Source organism: Seriola lalandi, unplaced genomic scaffold (assembly GCF_002814215.2).
Source record: "Seriola lalandi dorsalis isolate HSWRI2012SDOR001 ecotype SW California unplaced genomic scaffold, Sedor1 jcf7180002054562, whole genome shotgun sequence".
Lineage (NCBI taxonomy): Eukaryota > Metazoa > Chordata > Actinopteri > Carangiformes > Carangidae > Seriola > Seriola lalandi.
In genome coordinates this window covers 529,765-540,082 of record NW_019525115.1, presented here as the reverse complement: position 1 = coordinate 540,082, position 10,318 = coordinate 529,765, and positions in this window count along the sequence as shown.

Here is a 10,318-nt window from a genome sequence, read left to right as displayed (position 1 = left end):
TCGACGAGTTCTAGACGAACTGAACGAATATGTGATGCTCCAACACATTACAACAGAGCATATGAAAATAAATGTATTCAGTTCGGGTGCTGTTTACTGTGGCTGAGTCGTGATGCCATAAGAGAGAGAATATGGGAGCCAAGGTGACATGAAAGTGAGACATTTTAATTTGAAATGGGAAGGAAATAGACTAAAGGATGCCACAGCAAAACTAGCACTGCTGCAGAATGTATCTCAAATTTAGCTCTCCATTAACTTGATATTTTTCAAGAACAGTAACTCCAATTTAGTCTTGGCAGGCAGCTCTGCTTTTGTGAGTAGACCAAACCTCCATCTGAAGAGACACTTCTTGCATAAATATTTTTTAAAAATGCCAGTTGCCATGACTTTTACTTGGAAAAGAAAAGCAACCCTGCAAGCTGTTGTAGGGAAGCAAGTAGTGTTATCAGTCACACTCGCAAACACATACGTAAAGGCCAATACTTACTCAGTACTCAAAGAAATTTACAAATGAAAAGCAAAAAGGCTTCTTATGAATAAAATCTGACATTTTCAATGTGTTTGTGCTCCTGTAAAAAAAAAAAAAACTGCCATGGAGCCCTATACATATACAGAAGGAGAGAAGAAGTAGAGAACTTTTCTTCACTGTCAGGGACTTCTACTCTTAAAAATCTATGTGCTTGTGCTTATAATTAAAATCCTAAAGAAAGAAAAATACATCAATAAAAATGTGACATTTCACAGCTAGGTCTCTCACCCCTGAGGTAATTTCTGGCGAATATGAATGGGTGACAGTCAGAGAGATGGAGAAAGGGAAGATACAGAGAGGGGAAAGAAGAGTGGGGGATACAGTATAGAGGAGAGGAGGGATATGTCAAGAAGACACTGCGAGTTTGACCTGAAGGTATACTGAATAATGGATGGATGAAGTGGAGGGTGGAGAGAAGGGGAGAGGTAGCAACCACCATCACCTCATTCTCCCCTTCTGCTTTTCTTTGTGTATACTTGTTTTCTTTACTCCTTTCTCATATTTCTTTTTCTTTCCTCTTCATTGCCACTATATAAAGCGGTCGTTTATTCACATTGTGAAGCTTTACAACCTCACTTATATTGAAATTAACTAGTTACAACACTCTGATTATTGACACAAAGAGCTTGTATAAAGAGATTTTGTGAGGGTAAGGTCATAATCATAGACAGTTAAAGGTAAAATATCTATATTTTTCTGAGTCATTCAATTAATAAGGAGGTGGATATGCTTCAGCTTTATCAAACGGTCAAAGGTCAGTATACTTTGACTTGTGTTGGATATAAGCAAATCACATGCTGTGGTGCACTGGAGTGATAAGCAGCACACCAATTATTAAATGAATCCCTGTTAAGTTGATGGAGAAATTGTGTTGCTTTGACCTGTGTAAACACTGTAATGAAAATACTGCCTGCAGCTGATAACTCTGTAGCGATGAGGTTTTGCTAAACATAGTCAATTAGTGGAAAACGAGAATAATCTTAAAGTACCGGATTTCCAAGATTACATGTGACCAACACTAGGAATGTAAAGGTCAGGGCAGCAGAGCTCTAACAGGAGAGGAGAGAGACTAGTGGGTCTTGGAAAGTAGCCATATGGCAGTGTTGGCAGCGTTTAAAGTGTTTTTTTTTTTTTAAGGTGGCCAAGGGAAAGTCTGGAAGAGTTAATAAAGGGAAAGTAAAAATGATCTTGGGATCACTGGGAGCAGTTGAAGTTGGTGACATATTCAGTTGAAATGTCTAAGTATTTAAAATCAGAGGGGGATTCTCATTCAAAATATACTGCAACACAACACTGGTATTTATACAACTGATATACTCTGCACTTACTAGCTTTTCTGAGCTTTCAACTGAATCTCACATTCTTCCTCAGCATATGGAGCAGGCTCAGGTGTCATTACATGGGAATGTCAGTACCATCATAACAGGAAGCCATGTAGTGCTTTTATGTGTATTTACTGTCTGGCTAGAGCCTAATTAGAATGGATCTGTACTTTAAACTTTAAACTACCATTTAATCACTATAGTTTATTTCAGTTTGTCTTTTTTTGGCTCACATTTTCCAAAATCTGCAATATATTTTAACTTTATTTCATGAATAAAAATCACTCATTACAAATACTGCTTCCTGGGGACTCCTGGGTACATCTATTAAAAACAACCAATAAAACAATTAAAACACATCAACGAGTTGGTAAAATCTATTAACCAAGTTTTACAGGTGCCTAGATTTCAGTTTCCTTTTGAAAGCATGTACACTAATTTGTCTACATGACTAATTTGTCTACATGACCGTCCAGCTGTTTCCTGCATTTCTGAGTATCTCTGAATGCAGCATTTTTGTCTGAAAGATTTGCAGGAGATATGGGCCCCACCTCTCCAAAGCCGTACTTTAACCGTTAATACTGAACATATTCATACTTTGTGAATCACTAGATAAGTTTACATCTACATTCACAACCTGTTGATATACATATTCAACCTGTAATGTTGTATATGTAATGGGTGTGTGTGTGTATGTGTTTACAATCGGATACAGCAGTTTCATTCTCAGCAGTGATAAGTCAAAAGGGTTGGAAAGCACTGATCTAAAATAATGTAAAGCAATTCCCCTGCATCAAATAAGACCTTTTCTGAAGCTTAAAATGTCGAGCTGCTGCTTGCTGCTGTTTCCTCATCTGGATTTGAGTCCTTTCATGCTTTGCAGACTGACACAGCTCAGTGGTAGTTCTTTGATAAAAACTGTTAAAGTCTCAACTAAACATCATAGCAACGGTGGCAGTGGAAGAGAGTTGACGCTGCCGCTCATGAGGGAATTGATGTCAAGTGGATTTTACGCAAGAAACTGAAAACGTCTACACAAGTAGGATTTTACCCAAGCATCTGTCTCAGTATAATATGGCTGGTGCTTCGAGCTGGACCATGGCCTGGAGCTGGCTGACCCCTTTTAAACCCTTATTCATAAGCGCCATCCCCCTGTAAGTTTCTCCAAGCAATGTTTCCCCTGGAGAGAATATATTAATGGAAATGAATCTTTAGTTATCAATAAGTTCATCTTCAATATCCTAGAGCAACTTTGTATTTCCAAGCTTCATATTCCCAATTTACAGAGCTTGAATACATTTAAAGTCCTTGCCGTAATAGTGCTTGTTGATGTGAAATGTCAGTAGCCTAAAGCCAAGTTAAGATGCATACATACTATTAGAATCATCATCAAGGAAATAAGTGAATCATGAAGTGAAAAAGTGAAATTGCCCTCGGCTGTGATCTTTAAACCAGCTAATTTTTATGTCAGTGTGGTTAGAGGTCTGATAAGCATGAACAGGAGATTAAATCACCCAGTATGTTGGTCATTACAGTATTTTCTGGGGTTTCTTGGCACTGTGAAATAAACTCTCCACTGGTGTTCTTAGTGGAAAGGTTTGTTTGTCCTATTAATGAGACCACAGTGTGAACCACAAACAGGGGACAACTTTTGATTGTCTCGTTTGGTTTTGCTTGTTACTGGCCAGTGACATCATTATGTGTACTTGATAAAACCACAAAACCACAATTTAAAAATTCAAAACATAGTTAAATGTCAGAAGTTTCATTTAGGCCAAAAGCTAATTTGGCTAAGGTGCTGCATTGTCTTTGTTAAAATAAAATAAAATAGAATGTGCCTGAGTCCGCATTCATAAACATAAAATTAGGTTACATTTTTAAAGTAATTTATTGTTAAACAGATTTTTAAAAATGACCAAAGGCTCTATAAAGATGCTTATTCACATTCATCTATAATTTGTTATTGCCGCAGAAAATACTTTCTCATTTCTATATTCCATCATGCTGTTCTGTAGTCTTAATGTGCTACTTTCTTTATTAATGTTATATGAAATGTTTAAGGGCACCTGAATGTTTCTTTCACTTATTCCACTGCCTCGGCAATGATTAACTGCTGCCTTTGCATATGTTAAAAGTTGTCTGCTCATAATTATGGTGATACAACATTTTAGTTGGTGCATTGGCAAATACTTCAAATGTTAATGTGAATAAAATTAGGAAAAGTTTTCCTATTTCCTCGATTTTTTATCTTCATATTATTCAAAAAATACTTCAACTTTTAATCCCAAAATTGAACTGATTCCTTGGCCACAGATCCGACATCCAACAATCTACAAAAGACAACATGATGCATACACATGCGTGATGATAACATGTGACCCTGTTTTGACCAGCGTTTATAGCACTGTTTTGGCCAATCACTCCACCGCTGAGAACGGCAGAATGCAGTGGCGAGATACAACAGTCGTTTCAATCGTCAGGGAGACGCTGCACGATGAGCAGACTGATGTTAGGGCAGACAGAGGCTGTGGGAGACGATAAAGCGGGAAGGAACACAAGCATCAGTGCTGTGCGAGCGTACATCAGAGCTCTGAGTGCACTGAGCACAATGAGCGATGCGCAGACTACGACTTTAACAGGGAGGTGCTTCCTTTCAAGCTCTTTGAGGAGCATCACAGCACAAGCAATGCCTCACACGCAAAATAATAAAAACAATAAAATAAAAATAACAACAATAAAATAATCTTTGCCGCACATTTACAGGCTGGGAGATGTTTGGCTCGGATTAGTTGTGGGCCTCCTATCTGGTTAATTGTGTTTTTGTTGATAGTTGAAGAGAAAGAAATGTTATTAATGTTTAAACTGCACATTCACACGCACATATCCAGTGCACACTCTCATACGAAAACACACCACACCTTACACAACAAGAACCCTGTTTAAGATTGATATACAATGCTGAATCCCAAGTAAAAACTGTGCAGTCTGAAAATGTAATCAGTCAGAGTGCAACAAGGATAAAGAAGACAAACAGTAAAGTCAGATACAAAAAAAAAAAAAAAAATTGACCGGAAATAGAAGAGAAAAGATTTTATTGTCAGCTGCTCTGACTGCTCGGCCTGATGTCCCCTGGTGTGCTTTGCAGAGAATTAAAATGCATTTTATTGGAAAAGTGGGGGGGGGAGGTTATATAGCAGGGGATGGTGGGTTGCAGGTGATGAAACTGAGCAAAAGCTTATCAGAGTTTTCCACAGAAATAGAAATAGTCTTTCGAGGACACACACACACACACACACACACACACACACACACACAGGTGCATACCATTATCAGTGTTATTGTGAGGAGATATTATTAAGGGAATTATTATTAAAAGAACTCCAGAGCCCTGACGTGAAGGACGGTGCAAGGAAACTGTGTTTATGACGTAATGTGTGGGTGGCTGTGTGTGCGTTTGAGTGTGTGTGAAAATATATATGCATGAGTCTGTGCATTTCCCCAGAAGTCTGCTTCTTGCAGCAAAACACTGTGTATTTGCTTATTCTATATTTGCACGCATGCACAACTGTTTTTTATGTTTGTTTGTGTGTGTGTGTGTGTGTGTGTGTGTGTGTGTTTGTGTGTGTGTGTGTGTTGTTCTGATGGAGCTCAAGTATGTCTGATATAGAAGAAGCCACCTTTCTATCTCCTCAGCCCTGACGCATGAGGAGATGAATAACTACCACAAATAGAGACATCTTGTTACAGTGATTTTCAGTGAAGTTGGGTGATGTTCTGTGTTTTCCACAAACATTTAAAAGTGGCTTTCTGTCGACATTGAATGAATCTCGGGATAGATCCAACCTATCCCACCGGTTGGATCCTTTGTCGTTCTTTAGTGATAGTCGCTAAAAGGAGCAGAAAGCTGTGAGTACTGGAGTAGAACTAGTGTAATTCAGCAGTTGTTTACATGCCATTCAGATCAGCTAGTTACTTTAGCTTAGCAGTTAGAGCTGGCCTCTCTCTCTCTCTCTCTCTCTCTCTTGCTCGGTGCGTCTTGGATCAGGAGATGAACTTGTTCGGCAGAGTGTGGGGTTGTTGAAACTTCACTGTAGAAGATTGTGATGTTTATTATGTGCGATGTCTGCTGTCATACCTTCTACACACAGTGTTGAACATATCAGTGTTGCACAGTTGTACCTTCCTGACGATGACCGTGGTCAAATTCTCACTAAAGCACTAAATTCATGGCTGAAAACATTCCTCAACAAATTCACAGTTTATTTCTGCTCGAGTAGTGATAGCTAAAAACTACAGTGCCCAGGTATTTTAGGAACTTTCTTTTAGAAATGAAAGTATTCATGATTTTGTACAGGTATATAACTTCCGTCAGAACGAATGCGTTTGGAGTTCACAAAAGAGTTTAGAGTTTAGTTTCTTTGTCTTTTCCTTTTCCATGTTACAGTATCATCATACATGTTGGACTTTCCCAGTTCAAAACACAGGTTATTTCCTGCATGCAAACAAAGTGTATTTGCATTTGGAAAAAAAGAAGAGAAGAGGACTGTGTGTGTGTGTGTGTGTGTGTGCAGATATTGTTGCAACTACAGTACTAAAGAGGAAATAAAAGGAAAGAAGATTACAAATCAAATCCCTCTGCAGTGGACCTCACTGTGAAGCTGATGATACACAGCCGACATACTGGGGTGATGTAGAGCTGTAATTAGGCTTTCAGCAGGGACAGGGATTGGTTAGAGGCAGAGATCCTGCATATTACAGCAACTCGTTTCTATCTATCTCTCTATCTATCTATACTGCTGGGAAAACAGCCATTTTTCCAGTAGTTATTTAAATGTTTTTATTATTCTGATAGCAATATACAGTACTACTTCCTGCAGTACAGTATTATCCCGATAAAGCATCAGAGGGGTAGTAATATAGTTTGTTCAAACCCTGTCTTTGTATGGACAATGTCTTTATATGAAATTTCATAGAGAACAGGCCTTTTTTTTTTACATGTTCTTTCAGTTTTGGTGACCTAAACCGTCTTTCTTTATTTTTTCTTTACCTCAGGCAGTTACCCGCTGACCTTTAAACCCATTTAAGGTTATTCACTGGACATGAAAACTGCTTAAATCTCAATAAAAACTTGGAACTCTGAGATGTTCTAAAACTTTTGACCAGTAGTGTATGTGAAAGCTTTATACAGTATCTCAAAATGATTATGGATTCAGCTCACAGACCACACAGTAGTCCGTGTGAGAAACATTCAATATTCAATACGTCTTCAAGCTAGATCATTTTTCTGCATCTCCAATCTCTTTCTCTTTCTCACTCTCTCGATCCTGTTGTTTATCTCATGTTTGTTTGCTTGTAGACTGTCATACTCCACATCTATCTATCCATCTATTGTTTTCTCTCCGTCAGGATATGAAATCTAAACAGTCGTCAAAGCGCAGGTTCGTAATATCTCAATCAAACAGCATGAAAACGGCAACAACAATGTTAGAGACACGCACATGTACACCTCCTTCTTCTGTTGCCCTCTCCCTCACACACGGAGTCAAACATCCCTGTCAGCAGTGTCGGTAAGTCATACATAGACCTGAAATGAAATAAACAGAAATGATGTTTGCAAGATGTTTTAAACAGAGACAGACAGGCTGACAGACGGGCAGGTTGACAGACGGGCAGGCTGACAGACGGGCAGGTTGACAGACGGGCAGGCAGGGGGCAGACAGTGGATGCACGTAGGATATGAATGCTGAAAAATAGAAAAAAAAATTAGTGTGCGCAGGCATACATCTGCCATCTGATGTATTTCTCCCTTTTAAGATTACATCTCTAAAAATGTGAATTGTTGTGTTTTTATATTCCTTTTCTTTTTCTTTTTTTAACTTAGCCTCTAATTCATTTGATGCGTTTCTCTCTTTTGCCCTGAACAGGTTGATAATTATGTGCAGCTGCATGTGTCTGTGTGATGACCTCTCCAGTAGACACCAGGGTGTTTAGTATTCTAGTCTGACACTGACTTTCTGTGGCCAATCATCACACACTTGTACACTCTCAACACACACACACACACACACACGAGCGCATTTAAATGATGCCCTATTGCCACATAATTTCACTGTAGGCTCTAAAGCAGAGTTAATCATCTCTAATCAATGTTCATATCATAAACACAAAGATAAATTGATGATGCTAAACATAATATAAAGCAAAGATTAGAAGCCTTTGTCTTCTGACAGATGGCACCGCTGCGTGATTTAGTTTGTCAAAGTTCCTGACCCAAAGGAGGGTCGTGGGAAGATTAAAGGAGGCTCACAAATTATTCTTGTGTGGTGTGTGTTGGTGTAAAATGAGCCTTTGGTTACACGATGTTGCCTTTGCTATCTATGCTGTGAAGTCACAGTTCAGTTCAATGAGCTTTGTTAGTGTAACAAGAATAAAAGAGGCTGTGTTCATTATAACCCAGAAGAAAAATCGTTTTGCTCTAATATTACCATTTGAACTTTAATGGCAGGGCAGCTAAATATCTAAAGTTTGTCTGGAGGGTAGTTCTAAAGGGAAGGTGATGGGGGTCAGGAAAGTCAAAAGGCTCCTTCCATTGCAAAGCAAAGCTCAGCAAATTTCATGGAAATCTTCTGATTGTCTTGTGTGCCAAGTCGACATTTTGACCTGGCCGCAGCTCAGAGGAAAACGGGTTTAGATTTCAATTGTAATATTACACTGTGATATTTCTTCTTGGCTTGACCATAGAGCTAAAGGAAAGCTCAGTGGGTTACTACCAGATTCTGATTTATTCTCTGGAGACTGGAGAGCAAAATTATAGGGGATCATCCTTTGGGAAGTTTTGAAATCAATACAAAATGACATGACAAGAGAGGGATTACAGTAAGGCTCATTCAAACATAAACACATCTTTTCATGAAATAAAAGCATAGTACACACAGCTTTCACAAGTGCAGAAAAAGTATGTCTTCACTTTATTCAGAGCCAGTTTGATTTCTACAGTGTGTTGTGTGTTAAAAAATCAAAGTGAAAAACAAATAATCCGATACTTGTAAAATAATAAAAGCTGGCATGCAGCAGAACAGAGAGCACAGCAGGAAGCATGTTTTACTTCTTTTTTTTCTGTCGCAAATCTTTTCAGAAAAATTCACCTGACTTGGTGTGAAAGCCACAACGAAAATAAAAACCGTACTTGTCTGCAGACCTCTGTGCTCCAGCGGTCCGCAGCTTGTCCCTGATCAGACCACACACCCACATACTGTAGCAGCACCAAAGCTTGTATGCGTCTTGTTCATTCATTACATAAATCACTTTTGAATAAAACACCCATTGTCCGTTTTCAGTATGTTTGTTATTACTTTTATTAATTATTATCATCGTCATCATCATCATCATCAACATTATTCTTCAAGTTTAGCTGTGTAACAAACTTTTCTTGGCTGTCAAAATATGTTGTTGAAATATCATTTTTGCATGAAATAAAACCTAAAAACAATAACGTACAGAAAAGTAGCAGAATAAAATACAACATGAAAGAGAAAATAACCTAAAAAAATCCCATCTTTTCTATATAAAAGCCATTCAACTGAATAGAGACAAAATTCTACTAAAATATATTGGTTAAATGTACATAGTTTGATGTGTGTGTGTGTGTGGGTGTGTGTGTGTGTGTGCATACATGTGTGTTTCTCTGACCAATGATAAACTGGCCTTCTAGCTCCCTTTTCTCCCATGGTTAATACTGTACATCCCCAAAATGTACACTCAATCCGTACCACTGTCTGTATGTATGTATATGTGTGTGTGTGTGTGTGTGTGTGTGTGTGTGTGTGTTGTCCCTTCCTTGGCAATAAGAACATAATAAACGGAGTGCAAGCAACAGCATCATTTTCTATAACACATTCTGACACAGACAAAAACTAAAACACTTGTTAAGGCCCCCCAATGTAAACGCTGATGTGAAATGCCATCAAACCTAAAACATACAATTCAATATTGAAGTAAAATAAGGTCATGTCATATGTGTGCTGCAGAACCTTTTTTCTTACCAAACTTGCCTGTTTTGAACCATAAGTGACAAGTGAAAGGCTCTCCCATCGTTCCTGTCAGCGTTAACATCTATGCTGTAGATATACAGTATCCTTACATGACTCACGGGAGACGACGTTCAGCTGGCACGTACACAAAAGAAGATATTTGGATAGGACACAGGTTCTGCAGAGCACTTACAATGTGTAAAGTGTGCGTGAACAAAAGTTTTCACCATCAAGGCTCTGTTCTTTTTTTTTTTTTCTCTCTCTCTCAACTTAGTAGATACACAGAGAGGATTTTCTTCCAAAAGCTTTCAAAACCATTCAAACATTTTGGCAACAGAATTTGTCTCCATCCCACTGAGAAATCCTTGTGGTTCATCAAAATGAGATGTAACACCAGACTCAACACAAAAAGGCAAAAGTAGTCCACCCCCCCCCCC